We start from the raw sequence: 14,575 nt of genomic DNA on the forward strand, positions 1-14,575 counted from the left end.
ACTCGGAGGCTTCCGAGGTTGGTATTGCCGATCTAGCACAAGTACGACGAAGCGCGGGGAGACAGGTGTCGAATACGTCCAGCGCTTCGAGACAATTAGGAACCGATGCTTTTCGGCTCATGTAAGTGAAAAAGAAGCAGTCGAGTTGGCGGTGGTGGGTCTCTCATCATCGATTAAGGACGTGGCCTCCCAAGCAGACTACCCTTCATTGGCGCACATGGTGCAGAAGCTGTCAGCATATGAGCAGCGTCACCCAGATGTCTACCAGGACAAATTCAAGCGTGCGGTGACCCTGGTTGAGGCAGACGAGGATGAAGGTGCTGCGGGAGATCGAGAGGTAGGAGTGGCTGAATGGACTCGAGCGGCAGGCCCCGTGTCCTGCAAATGGGTGAAGCCACAAGGCCCTCCAAAAGGGTTCGACTTCGACGTGACCAAAACTGAGCAGATTTTCGATCTCTTACTCACGGAGAAGCATATAAAGGTTCCCGAAGGCCACAAGATCCCCACGGTACAAGAGCTGAACGGAAAGCCATACTGCAAGTGGCATAACACGTTCACCCACACCACCAACGACTGCAGGGTGTGGCGGCAGCAGATCCAAATGGCGATAGAAAATGGACGGTTAATTTTCAACCAGTACGCCATGAAGGTCGACACACACCCCTTCCCCGCCGTGAACATGGTGGAGTACACTTACCATGGAGCGTGCCAGCCGGATTTCTCGTGCAATATCAACATGGTAGGACCTGGACACCACTCGGTAAGGACGGAGATGAGGGCAGCTGCTCTCATAGCAAAGATACGAGAGGAAGCCGCTCCACGCGATCGGCTCCGCCAAGACGGCAAGCGCTACGTCACGCAGGGAGAAGTGAAAAACATAAGATATCAGCGACCTCTCTCTGATCACCTCCTCAACAAGTATGTAAGTCAGTATGACCAACGCCGGCGATACGGCGATGATGATGAAAGAGATCGTCTGGCTAGAGAAGCCAGAAGACATCGTCGGCACGATCGCGATGAGGAGGAGCACGAGCGCCGTGCCAAGGAAAAGTCGAGGGAGCAGGATGACAAGGATAGGCACTGGGACTGCCCCTTCTTCAGACACTGCTGGGATTCAGGAATGAGCCGGTTGCCCACAATCGGCAATTGCCCAGAATGCAACCAGAAGAAGAAGGAGACAGCCAACGTGTCCGTGTTCAAGCGCCTAGGACCTCTCCCGCCACAAAGCAAACGTGCTGAGTCCCCTCGGTTAGAAGATCTCGAAGATTCAGAAGACGAGGGGGAAGAAGAAGACAGGTACCACCGGCCAAGGTGGTGCCCTGATGGACTCAGCCGTTCCCAAAAGCGCAGGGTTCAGCGATTGCGCGGCCTGGAGGAAGCCGAAAGGTTATACTTGCATACATTGAGGAAGGCAAGACCTGATTTGGCTGCGAAAGTACAGCGAGCCCTGGATGAAGAGGGTCGTCCACGGAAAATGGAGTGGCGTCCCAAGCAAAGGAAAGCCGATGACGAAACATCGGCTGACACAAACATGGTGCTCGTCCTTCCGACGAAGCTTAGTGCTCCACGGTTACACGACGCACTCGAGGTGGACGACAGCAAGCACACCAACATGATAAAATCAGAGATTGGGCTGGTTCTATCTACCGGCCTGAACGAGTAGCAAGAGCAAATCCATGAGCAAACGTGGCGAGGCTGATCCTTGTGATCGGCCCCAAAAATTTATGGAAGGACATTACAAAACCTTCGTCGAACAAGCAACGTGGAGGCCGATTCCAGCAATCGGCCAAAATTATCTTCACCATCCATTCTGCCTGGGTTCAGCATGTAATCCAACAGAGGATACCTGAAGAGCCGATACCATCAATTCAATTGACAGAATCGGCTCGGGGGGGCACCTAGGTGGATGAAACACGAGGATATGCAGTAGGAATGTCGTGCAAGTGCCCAGCAGCCCAAGATATTCTTTGATGATGGGTATGGAGGTATGGGGGCCGATACATAAATCGGCCGTAAAAAAAAATTAATAAATTTTTTTTTAAGCACAGCCGATGCAGCAGACATCGACTTAAGGATATAAAAGCCGATGCATGGCCATCGACTCGAGAGGTATAACTGTGATAATCAGAGGATCAATGGAGCAGGAAGTGGATCCTTTCTTCAAGGATCTCCGGGTTCTCTTTGCAAGTATTCGTGTTTGCAGTATCGGCTGGGGCAGTTTGAGGATCATGACCCTGACCAAGGCCAAGAAGGAGCTGATCTGACCTACAAGGCGCAAGAAGTAGACTGAAGAAGCTCGGGGGGCAGCTCACCCTGAAGGTTCTCTGCTCTGGGGAGCCGATGTTGTTAAAATCGGCTGGCTACGTCATGATTTGAGGCTAATGGCGGCACATTTGGCTGATTCGCCTTGATTAAGGCTCGGGGGGCAGCTCGCCCTAAAGATCCTTGCTCTGGGGAGCCGATTGGCGTCTTTTGTTACGGAGTCATCAGTTTGAGCACCCAAGACAGTTCCAGGGCTCTCTTAAAGACGCCTGCTCAAGATCAAATCGCCAGCCTACTAAGATCGGCTGTGCCATCGTCCTCCGCAGAGTTGGCTAGCTTGGAGGGATAACTGAATTGGCCTGTCTCGCATTCGCAGATTATCGTAAGAAACTGATGCGTTGCCATCGGTCATTGAGCATGGATTAGGCCAACAGTCGATAGAGTCAGATGAGGGAAAATCGGCTGAATCAGCATGCAAGACATCGGCAAAATCAAAAGAAGTTTTCATTGGTAATAAAATTTCTTACAAGGAGAAGCCGATTGTTCAACAAAAGGGAACAGATTATTACTGCCAACCCTATGCTAGTGAATCCCTACTCTAAGGGCTGTTGCTGTCTTCGCCGTCGCTGAGGTAGCTGCCGTCATTGCCGCTGTCGACGAGGTCCTCGTTGCTGCTACTGTGACCTTCAGCAGAGGCTTCTTCCTCGTCATCATCATCGTCCTCGTCTGACCAAGCCCAGCCCCGGATGCGCTTTGGTGGTGGTTCGTCGGAGGAGGTGTTGTCCTCCTGTTCCTTCTTCGGGTCGGAGGAGACGTCTTCGTCTTTGTTATCTTCTTCTTCTTTGGTGACAGAGGTGAATTTGCCCCGGAAGGGAGGGTCGTCGTCATCACTCTCCGCCTCCAGTGCTCCGTCAACCAGGTACCGGAGGTCATCTTCCCCGTCGGTTAGGGGCATGGCCCCATCTGACCAGACGAGGTCCTCACCCTCTGGCACGAAGTCGAAGTCCCACTCCCGCTTGTCCCAATGCTTGGGAGCGCGACGGTTGTACGCCTCCATCTGGTCGTGATCTGGGACTAACTCGCTTGAGGAAGAGGATTGGAGAGAAACGGAAGAGGAGGAAGAAGACGACATGGCTATGGAAGAAGAGGGTTTTTTGGTGCCGATAGCTAGAACAGAGGAAGGGGATGAAGAGGGCTAATCGATCGGCACGGATAAATAATGAGAAGTCTGGTGGAAATTTAATGCTATTGCGGTTTCCAAGAGGTGATGCTAAAGCTATCGAATTTTGCAGAGAAGTCGAAAGGACAGGGCATCATGATGAAGGATGCTGCAACGGGGCTGCTCTGCCAAGACATGACCCTTCGCAGAAAAAACAGAGTGGTTTTGGAATTATCATTGCCAAAACCAGGGGGGCATGTGTTTTCACCAGATTTTGGCCAACTCAGGAGGTGGGCCGTAAGGGAGATGGGCTTGGAAGATTACATGTGGAAGATCTCTGAAGCGGCCTTGCACGAAGGATTTGGGCTAGATTGCCCGTGTATCTTTAATTATAGTAGATTGCATCGTAGATTGAAAGTTAGAGTTTGTCTCGTGCACGGTGGGGGTTATTCCCACGGTAGAAAGTCCTTTGGACTATAAATATGTATCTAGGGTTTATGGAATAAACAACAACCAACGTTCAACACAAACAAACTCGAGGGTTTCTCCGGTAAGCACCATGCTGCCTAGATCGCATCTTGCGATCTAGGCAGCACAAGCCTACCCACGTTGTTCAAGCGTTGCTCGTGCTGAAGCCTTTTTGATGGCGAGCAACGTAGTTATCTTAGATGTGTTAGGGTTAGCATTGTTCTTCGTATCATATGCTGTCGTAGTGCAACCCTCATGCATCTAGCCGCCCTTACACCTATCTTAGGTGTAGGGGCGGCACCCCGCTTGATCATAATTTAGTAGATCTGATCCGTTACGGTTGCTCCTTGTTCGCAAGGATTAGTTTAATATCTGCAATAGTTAGGCCCTACAAAGGGTTGGAGGATCCAGCGGCGTGTAGGGTGACGTTTGCTAGCCCTAGAAAGGATGTTACGGGGATCAACCTCGTGTTGGTTTTTAGGCCCTGTCTAGGATCGGCTTACGGTCACCGTGCGCGAGCGCGAGGCCCAATCGTGAGTAGGATGATCCGATTATGCGGTGAAAACCCTAAATCATCGTAGATCGCATTTAGCTTTATCTTGATCAAGCAGGACCACCATATATTCGGACACCTTGGACGAATCATGGGTGGATCGGCTCTTTGAGCCGATTCACAGGATAACCTGAGAGCCGATCGAGGCTCGTATTTAATGTTTACGTGTATGCCATGCAGGAAACTAAGCGAGGCATCATCCAACACCTTCCTGACCGGGTATAGGTCAGGTGGCACGCCCTTGCGATAGCATCGGACGTGTGACCAGGAGGCTTTGCGGGCCGTCGCTCTGAGGGACTGGGGCCAGCCGCAGCCCTAGTTGTTCCCGGCTCTACTGTGTTGCCCGTCTCTGCCCGCCAGTGGGTTTCTGACGTCAACAATGTGTAAACAAAAGAGAAGAGGGATGATCTACCTTGCTGGTAGAGATAACGTCCTTCATGGGAGCCGCTCTTTGAAAGTCTGTTTGGCAAGGGGGTTAGAGTGCCCATTAGCATTCGTTGACAACAACAAACACTTCTCAAAACTTTATTTGTATGCTCTCTATATGATTTCAAAACTTAAAAAGCTCTAGCACATGATTTAATCGCTGCTTCCCTCTGCGAAGGGCCTATCTTCTACTTTATTGTTGAGTCAGTTTACCTACTTCTTTCTATCTTAGAAGCAAACACTTGTGTCAACCGTGCATTGATTCTTACATGTTTACTTATTGCACTTGTTATATTACTTTGTGTTGACAATTATCCATGAGATAAATATGTTGAAGTTGAAAGCAATCGCTGAAACTTATATCTTCCTTTGTGTTGCTTCAATGCTTTTACTTCGAATTTATTGCTTTATGAGTAACTCTTATGCAAGTCTTACTGATGCTTGTCTTGAAAGTATTATTCATGAAAAATCTTTGCTATATGATTCATTTGTTTACTCATTATCTTCACCATTGCTTTGAATCGCTGCATTCATCTCATATGCTTTACAATAGTATGATCAAGATTATGATAGCATGTCACTTCAGAAATTATCTTTGTTATCGTTTACCTACTCGAGGGCGAGTAGGAACTAAGCTTGGGGATGCTTGATACGTCCCAAACGTATCTATAATTTCTTATGTTCCATGCTACTTTTATGATGATACTCACATGTTTTATACACACTTTATGTCATTATTATGCGTTTTCCGGAACTAACCTATTGACGAGATGCTGAAGGGCCAGTTGCTGTTTTCTGCTGTTTTTTGGTTTCAGAAATCCTAGTAAGGAAATATTCTCGGAATCGGATGAAATCAACGCCCAACATCTTAGAATTCCACGAAGCTTCCAGAACACCCGAGAGCCACCAGAGGAGGGCCATAGGGCCACCAGACGCCAGAGCGGCGCGGCCCAAGGGGGGGGTGCGCCCCCCTATTGTGTGGCGCCCCCGTCAGCCTTCCGACTCCGCCTCTTCGCCTATTTAAAGGTCCCTGACCTAAATCTACGATACGGAAAAGCCACGGTACGAGAAACCTTCCAGAGCCACCGCCATCGCGAAGCCAAGATCTGGGGGACATGAGTCTCTGTTCCGGCACGCCGCCGGGACGGGGAAGTGCCCTCGGAAGGCATCTCCATCGACACCACCGCCATCTCCATCAACGCTGCTGTCTCCCATGAGGAGGGAGTAGTTCTCCATCGAGGCTAAGGGCTGTACCGGTAGCTATGTGGTTAATCTCTCTCCTATGTACTTCAATACAATGATCTCAAGAGCTGCCTTACATGATTGAGATTCATATGAGCTTTGTATGACTATTCATCTATGTGTTACTCTGGTGATGTTATTAAAGTAGTCTATTCCTCCTCCATGGTGTAATGGTGACAGTGTGTGCATCATGTAGTACTTGGCGTAGTTTATGATTGTGATCTCTTCTAGATTATGAAGTTAACTATTACTATGATAGTATTGATGTGATTTATTCCTCCTTCATAGTGTGATGGTGACAGTGTGCATGCTATGTTAGTGCTTGGTGTAATTGCAATGATCTATCATGCACTCTAAGGTTATTTAAATATGAACATTGAATGTTGTGGAGCTTGTTAACTCCGGCATTGAGGTGCTCTTGTAGCCCTACGCAATTAGTGGTGTTCATCATCCAACAAGAGAGTTGATACGTCTCCGACGTATCGATAATTTCTTATGTTCTATGCCATATTATTGATGATACCTACATGTTTTATGCACACTTTATGACATATTCGTGCATTTTATGGAACTAACCTATTAACAAGATGCCGAAGTGCCAGCTCTCGTTTTCTCGCTGTTTTTGGTTTCAGTAAATCCTAGTAACGAAATATTCTCGAAATTGGACGAAACGAAGACCCGTGGGCCTATTTTTCCACGGAGCTTCCGTAAGACCGAAGAACATACGAAGTGGGGCCACGAGGTGGCGACACCACAAGGCGGCGCGGCCCGGGGGCCCGCGCCGCCCTATGGTGTGGCCCCCTCGTCGGGCCCCCGACTCTGCCCCTTCCGCCTACTTAAAGCCTCCGTCGCGAAACCCCTGATGCGAAAAAACCACGATACGGAAAACCTTACCGAGACGCCGCCGCCGCCGATCCCATCTCGGGGGATTCTCGGAGATCTCCTCCGGCACCCTGCCGGAGAGGGGATTCATCTCCCGGAGGACTCTACACCGCCATGGTCGCCTCCGGAGTGATGAGTGAGTAGTTCACCCCTGGACTATGGGTCCATAGCAGTAGCTAGATGGTTGTCTTCTCCTCATTGTGCTTCATTGTTGGATCTTGTGAGCTGCCTAACATGATCAAGATCATCTATCCGTAATACTCTATGTTGTGTTTGTCGGGATCCGATGGATAGAGAATACCATGTCATGTTAATTATCAAGTTATTACATATGTGTTGTTTATGATCTTGCATGCTCTCCGTTACTAGTAGAGGCTCTGGCCAAGTTTTTACTTTTAACTCCAAGAGGGAGTATTTATGCTCGATAGTGGGTTCATGCCTCGCATTGACACCCGGGACGAGTGACGAAAGTTCTAAGGTTGTGTTGTGCTGTTGCCACTAGGGATAAAACATTGGCGCTATGTCCGAGGATGTAGTTGTTGATTACATTACGCACCATACTTAATGCAATTGTCCGTTGCTTTGCAACTTAATACCGGAGGGGGTTCGGATGATAACCCGAAGGTGGACTTTTTAGGCATAGATGCAGCTTGGATGGCGGTCTATGTACTTTGTCGTAATGCCCAATTAAATCTCACTATACTTACCATGTCATGTATGTGCATTGTTATGCCCTCTCTATTTGTCAATTGCCCGACTGTAATTTGTTCACCCAACATGCTTTTATCTTATGGGAGAGACACCTCTAGTGAACTGTGGACCCCGGTCCATTCTTTTAATACTGAAATACAAATCTGTCTGCAATACTTGTTTTTACTATTTTCTCTCGCAAACAATCATCTTCCACACAATACGGTTAATCCTTTGTTACAAGCAAGCCGGTGAGATTGACAACCTCACTGTTTCGTTGGGGCAAAGTACTTTGGTTGTGTTGTGCAGGTTCCACGTTGGCGCCGGAATCTCCGGTGTTGCGCCGCACTACATCCCGCCGCCATCAACCTTCAACGTGCTTCTTGGCTCCTCCTGGTTCGATAAACCTTGGTTTCTTTCCGAGGGAAAACTTGCTGCTGTGCGCATCATACCTTCCTCTTGGGGTTGCCCAACGAACGTGTGAAATACACGCCATCAAGCATATTTTCCGGCGCCGTTGTCGGGGAGATCAAGACACGCCGCAAGGGGAGTCTCCACTTCTCAATCTCTTTACTTTGTTTTTGTCTTGCTTTATTTTATTTACTACTTTGTTTGCTGCATTATATCAAAACACAAAAAAAATTAGTTGCTAGCTTTACTTTATTTGCTATCTTGTTTGCTATATCAAAAACACAAAAAAAATTAGTTACTTGCATTTACTTTACTTATTTCATCATGTTTCCTTTTAATTTTACCACAAAGAACATACCGGTAGGACGCGGGTCTATCATTGGGAGAAACAATATAGAAGAATTTTTCACCCATGTTAGTACCATTGAAGATTTTGAAGATAGACACTTGGTAGACCTTGCTCCCACTTATGAAATTGCTGCTGCTGCTTTAGTTCGCCCGTTGGAAACTAAATTTGTTAATCTAAATCCTATAATCCAACACATGTTTCTTACACTTGGTGATATGGAAGAAGGGGAAAAGAAAGATTTTGTTTTAGAAACCCTTCTTAGAGAATTTGGTGGTCTAGCAAGAGAGGCTAGAAAGGTCTTTGCTAAATTTAATATGCTTGGTTCTCATACTAATTTTGTTGGTCTCCTTGAAAAGATGGACATGGATAGAATAAGATACACTAATAATATTGATGATGGTGGGGAGATCAAAGCACCCATACCATGTAAACTCCTAGCTATGAATGATGCACTAGAACATAACTATGCTTGGCTTGTTTCTGAAAATTTGTTCGATGAGAGTAGCAAGCCCAAGACTAATGAGAAGGGAGACGCTGAAACTTATGTATCCAATATACTATGCATGGTTGAGAAAACTCCAAACCCCGCTGTAGGTGCACCACCCTTCGATAACACTTGAGTTACACTTTCTGCGCCTAGCTGAAAGGCGTTAAAGAAAAGCGCTTATGGGAGACAACCCATGTTTTTACTACAGTATTTTTGTTTTATATTTGTGTCTTGGAAGTTGTTTACTACTGTAGCAACCTCTCCTTATCTTAGTTTTATGTTTTGTTGTGCCAAGTAAAGTCTTTGATAGAAAAGTAAGTACTAGATTTGGATTACTGCGCAGTTCCAGCTTTCTTTGCTGTCACGAATCTGGGTCTATCTCCCTGTAGGTAGCTCAGAAAATTAAGCCAATTTACGAGCATGATCCTCAGATATGTACGCAACTTTCATTCAATTTGAGCATTTTCGTTTGAGCAAGTCTGGTGGTCTAATAAAATCCATCTTTACGGACTGTTCTGTTTTGACAGATTCTGTCTTTTATTTCGCATTGCCTCTTTTGCTATGTTGGATGAATTTCTTTGATCCACTAATGTCCAGTAGCTTTATGCAATGTCCAGAAGTGTTAAGAATCATTGTGTCACCTCTGAACATGTGAATTTTTATTATGCACTAACCCTCTAATGAGTTGTTTCGAGTTTGGTGTGGAGGAAGTTTTCAAGGATCAAGAGAGGAGTATGATGCAATATGATCAAGGAGAGTGAAAGCTCTAAGCTTGGGGATGCCCCGGTGGTTCACCCCTGCATATTCTAAGAAGACTCAAGCGTCTAAGCTTGGGGATGCCCAAGGCATCCCCTTCTTCATCGACAACATTATCAGGTTCCTCCCCTGAAACTATATTTTTATTCCATCACATCTTATGCACTTTGCTTGGAGCGTCGGTTTGATTTTGTTTTTTGTTTTGTTTGAATAAAATGGATCCTAGCATTCACTTTGTGGGAGAGAGACACGCTCCGCTGTAGCATATGGACAAATATGTCCTTAGGCTCTACTCATAGTATTCATGGCGAAGTTCTTCTTCGTTAAATTGTTATATGGTTGGAATTGGAAAATGCTACATGTAGTAACTCTAAAATGTCTTGGATAATTTGATACTTGGCAATTGTTGTGCTCATGTTTAAGCTCTTGCATCATATACTTTGCACCCATTAATGAAGAAATACTTAGAGCTTGCTAATTTGGTTTGCATATTTGGTTTCTCTAGAGTCTATATAACATCTAGTATTGAGTTTTGAACAACAAGGAAGACGGTATGGAGTCTTATAATGTTTACCATATGTCTTTTATGTGAGTTTTGCTGTACCGTTCATCCTTGTGTTTGTTTCAAATAACCTTGCTAGCCTAAACCTTGTATCGAGAGGGAATACTTCTCATGCATCCAAAATACTTGAGCCAACCACTATGCCATTTGTGTCCACCATACCTACCTACTACATGGTATTTATCCGCCATTCCAAAGTAAATTGCTTGAGTGCTACCTTTAAAATTCCATCATTCACCTTTGCAATATATAGCTCATGGGACAAATAGCTTAAAAACTATTGTGGTATTGAATATGTACTTATGCACTTTATCTCTTATTAAGTTGCTTGTTGAGCGATAACCATGTTTCGGGGACGCCATCAACTATTCTTTGTTGGATATCATGTGAGTTGCTATGCATGTCCGTCTTGTCTGAAGCAAGAGAGATCTACCACCTTCATGGTTGGAGCATGCATATTGTTAGAGAAGAACTTTGGGCCGCTATCTAAAGCCATGATTCATGGTGGAAGTTTCAGTCTTGGACATATATCCTCAATCTCATATGAGAATAATAATTGTTGCCACATGCTTATGCATTAAAGAGGAGTCCATTATCTGTTGTCCATGTTGTCCCGGTATGGATGTCTAAGTTGAGAATAATCAAAAGCGAGAAATCCAAAATGCGAGCTTTCTCCTTAGACCTTTGTACAAGCGGCATGGAGGTACCCCATTGTGACACTTGGTCAAAACATGTGCATTGCAAAGATCCGGTAGTCCAAGTTAATTAGGACAAGGTGCGGGCACTATTAGTATACTATGCATGACACTTGCAACTTGTAAGATATAATTTACATAACTCATATGCTTTATTACTACCGTTGACAAAATTGTTTCATGTTTTCAAAATAAAAGCTCTAGCACAAATATAGCAATCGATGCTTTCCTCTTTGAAGGACCATTCTCTTTACTTTTATGTTGAGTCAGTTCACCTATTTCTCTCCACCTCAAGAAGCAAACACTTGTGTGAACTGTGCATTGATTCCTACATACTTGCATATTGTACTTGTTATATTACTCTATGTTGACAATTATCCATGAGATATACATGTTACAAGTTGAAAGCAACCGCTGAAACTTAATCTTCCTTTGTGTTGTTTCAATACCTTTACTTTGATTTATTGCTTTATGAGTTAACTCTTATGCAAGACTTATTAATACTTGTCTCAAAGTACTATTCATGAAAAGTCTTTGCTATATGATTCACTTGTTTACTCATGTCATTACCATTGTTTTGATCGCTGCATTCACTACATATGTTTACAAATAGTATGATCAAGGTTATGATGGCATATCACTTCAGAAATTATCTTTGTTATCGTTTTACTCGCTCGGGACGAGCAGAACTAAGCTTGGGGATGCTTGATACGTCTCCGACGTATCGATAATTTCTTATGTTCTATGCCATATTATTGATGATACCTACATGTTTTATGCACCCTTTATGTCATATTCGTGCATTTTCTGGAACTAACCTATTAACAAGATGCCGAAGTGCCGCTTCTGTTTTCGCTGTTTTTGGTTTCAGAAATCCTAGTAACGAAATATTCTCGGAATTGGACGAAACGAAGACCCGGGGGCCTATTTTTCCACGGAGCTTCCGAAGACCGAAGAACATACGAAGTGGGGCCACGAGGTGGCGACACCACAAGGCGGCGCGGCCCGGGGGGCCCGCGCCGCCCTATGGTGTGGCCCCTCGTCGGGCCCCCGACTCGCCCTTCCGCCTACTTAAAGCCTCCGTCGCGAAACCCCCGATGCGAAAAACCACGATACGGAAAACCCTACCGAGACGCCGCCGCCGCCGATCCCATCTCGGGGATTCTGGAGATCTCCTCCGGCACCCCGCCGGAGAGGGGATTCATCTCCCGGAGGACTCTACACCGCCATGGTCGCCTCCGGAGTGATGAGTGAGTAGTTCACCCCTGGACTATGGGTCCATAGCAGTAGCTAGATGGTTGTCTTCTCCTCATTGTGCTTCATTGTTGGATCTTGTGAGCAGCCTAACATGATCAAGATCATCTATCTGTAATACTCTATGTTGTGTTTGTCGGGATCCGATGGATAGAGAATACTGATGTCTACGGGAGCTTCTATTCTTGTAGACAGTGTTGGGCCTCCAAGAGCAGAGGTTTGTAGAACAGCAGCAAGTTTCCCTTAAGTGGATCACCCAAGGTTTATCGATCTCAGGGAGGAAGAGGTCAAAGATATCCCTCTCATGCAACCCCGCAACCACAAAGCAAGAAGTCTCTTGTGTCCCCAACACACCTAATAGGTGCACTAGTTCGGCGAAGAGATAGTGAAATACAGGTGGTATGAATAAGTAGTAGCAACGGCACCGGAAAAGTGCTTTGCCCGGGACAAGTAAACAAGCAGTAGTAACGCAAGCAGTAGTAACGCAAAGAAACAAGAAACAAGCAACGATAGCAGTATTTAGGAACAAGGCCTAGGGATTACACTTTCACTAGTGGACACTCTCAACATTGATCACATAACAGAATAGATAAATGCATACTCTACACTTTTGTTGGATGATGAACACATTGCGTAGGATTACACGAACCCTCAATGCCGGAGTTAACAAGCTCCACAATAATGCTCATATTTTAGTAACCTTTAGTGTAAGATAGATCAAAAGACTAAACCAAGTACTAGCATTGCATGCACACTCGTCACCTTCATGCATATGTAGGAGGAATAGATCACATCAATATTATCATAGCAATAGTTAACTTCGCAATCTACAAGAGATCATGATCATAGCATAAACCAAGTACTAACACTGTGCACACACTGTCACCTTTGCACACGTGCAGGAGGAATAAAACTACTTTAATAACATTGCTAGAGTAGCACATAGATAAATTGTGATACAAACACATTGCAATCATAAAGAGATATAAATAAGAACCTCACTATGCCATTCAACAGTGAATAAGTATTCTGTGAAATATAGCCTAAGAGACCCACACGGTGCACACACTAGTCACCTTTACACACGTGGGACAAGGAGTCTCCGGAGATCACATAAGTAAAACTCACTTGACTAGCATAATGACATCTAGATTACAAGCATCATCATATGAATCTCAATCATGTAAGGCAGCTCATGAGATTATTGTATTGAAGCACATAGGAGAGAGATGAACCACATAGCTACCGGTACAGCCCCGAGCCTCGATGGAGAACTACTCCCTCCTCATGGGAGCAAGCAGCGGTGATGAAGATGGTGGTGGAGATGGCAGCGGTGTCGATGGAGAAGCCTTCCGGGCACTTCCCCGCTCCGGCAGGTGCCGGAACAGAGACTCCTGTCCCCGGATCTTGGCTTCGCGATGGCGGCGGCTCCGGAAGGTTTTCCGTATCGTGGTTTTTCGCATCGTGGGTTTCGCGACGGAGGCTTTAAGTAGGCGGAAGGGCGAGTCGAGGGCCGACGAGGGGGCCACACCATAGGGCGGCGTGGGCCCCCCGGGCCGCGCCGCCTTGTGGTGTCGCCACCTCGTGGCCCCACTTCGTATGTTCTTCGGTCTTCTGGAAGCTCCGTGGAAAAATAGGCCCCCGGGTCTTTGTTTCGTCCAATTCCGAGAATATTTCGTTACTAGGATTTCTGAAACCAAAAACAGCAGTAAAACAGAACCGGCACTTCGGCATCTTGTTAATAGGTTAGTTCCGTAAAATGCACGAATATGACATAAAGTGTGCATAAAACATGTAGGTATCATCAATAATATGGCATAGAACATAAGAAATTATCGATACGTCTGAGACGTATCAAGCATCCCCAAGCTTAGTTCTCGCTCGTCCCGAGCAGGTAAAACGATAACAAAGATAATTTCTGAAGTGACATGCCATCATAACCTTGATCATACTATTTGTAAACATATGTAATGAATGCAGCGATCAAAACAATGGTAATGACATGAGTAAACAAGTGAATCATAAAGCAAAGACTTTTCATGAATAGTACTTCAAGACAAGTATTAATAAGTCTTGCATAAGAGTTAACTCATAAAGCAATAATTTAAAGTAAAGATATTGAAGCAACACAATGGAAGATAAAGTTTCAGCAATTGCTTTCAACTTGTAACATGTATATCTCAATGATAGTTTGTCAACATAGAGTAATATAACAAGTGCAATATGCAAGTATGTAGGAATCAATGCACAGTTCACACAAGTGTTTGCTTCTTGAGGTGGAGAGAGATAGGTGAACTGACTCAACATAAAAAGTAAAAGAAAGGTCCTTCAAAGAGGAAAAGCATCGATTGCTATATTTGTGCTAGAGCTTTGGTTTTT

The sequence above is a fragment of the Lolium rigidum genome, chromosome 2 (assembly GCF_022539505.1).
Source record: "Lolium rigidum isolate FL_2022 chromosome 2, APGP_CSIRO_Lrig_0.1, whole genome shotgun sequence".
Taxonomy (NCBI): domain Eukaryota; kingdom Viridiplantae; phylum Streptophyta; class Magnoliopsida; order Poales; family Poaceae; genus Lolium; species Lolium rigidum.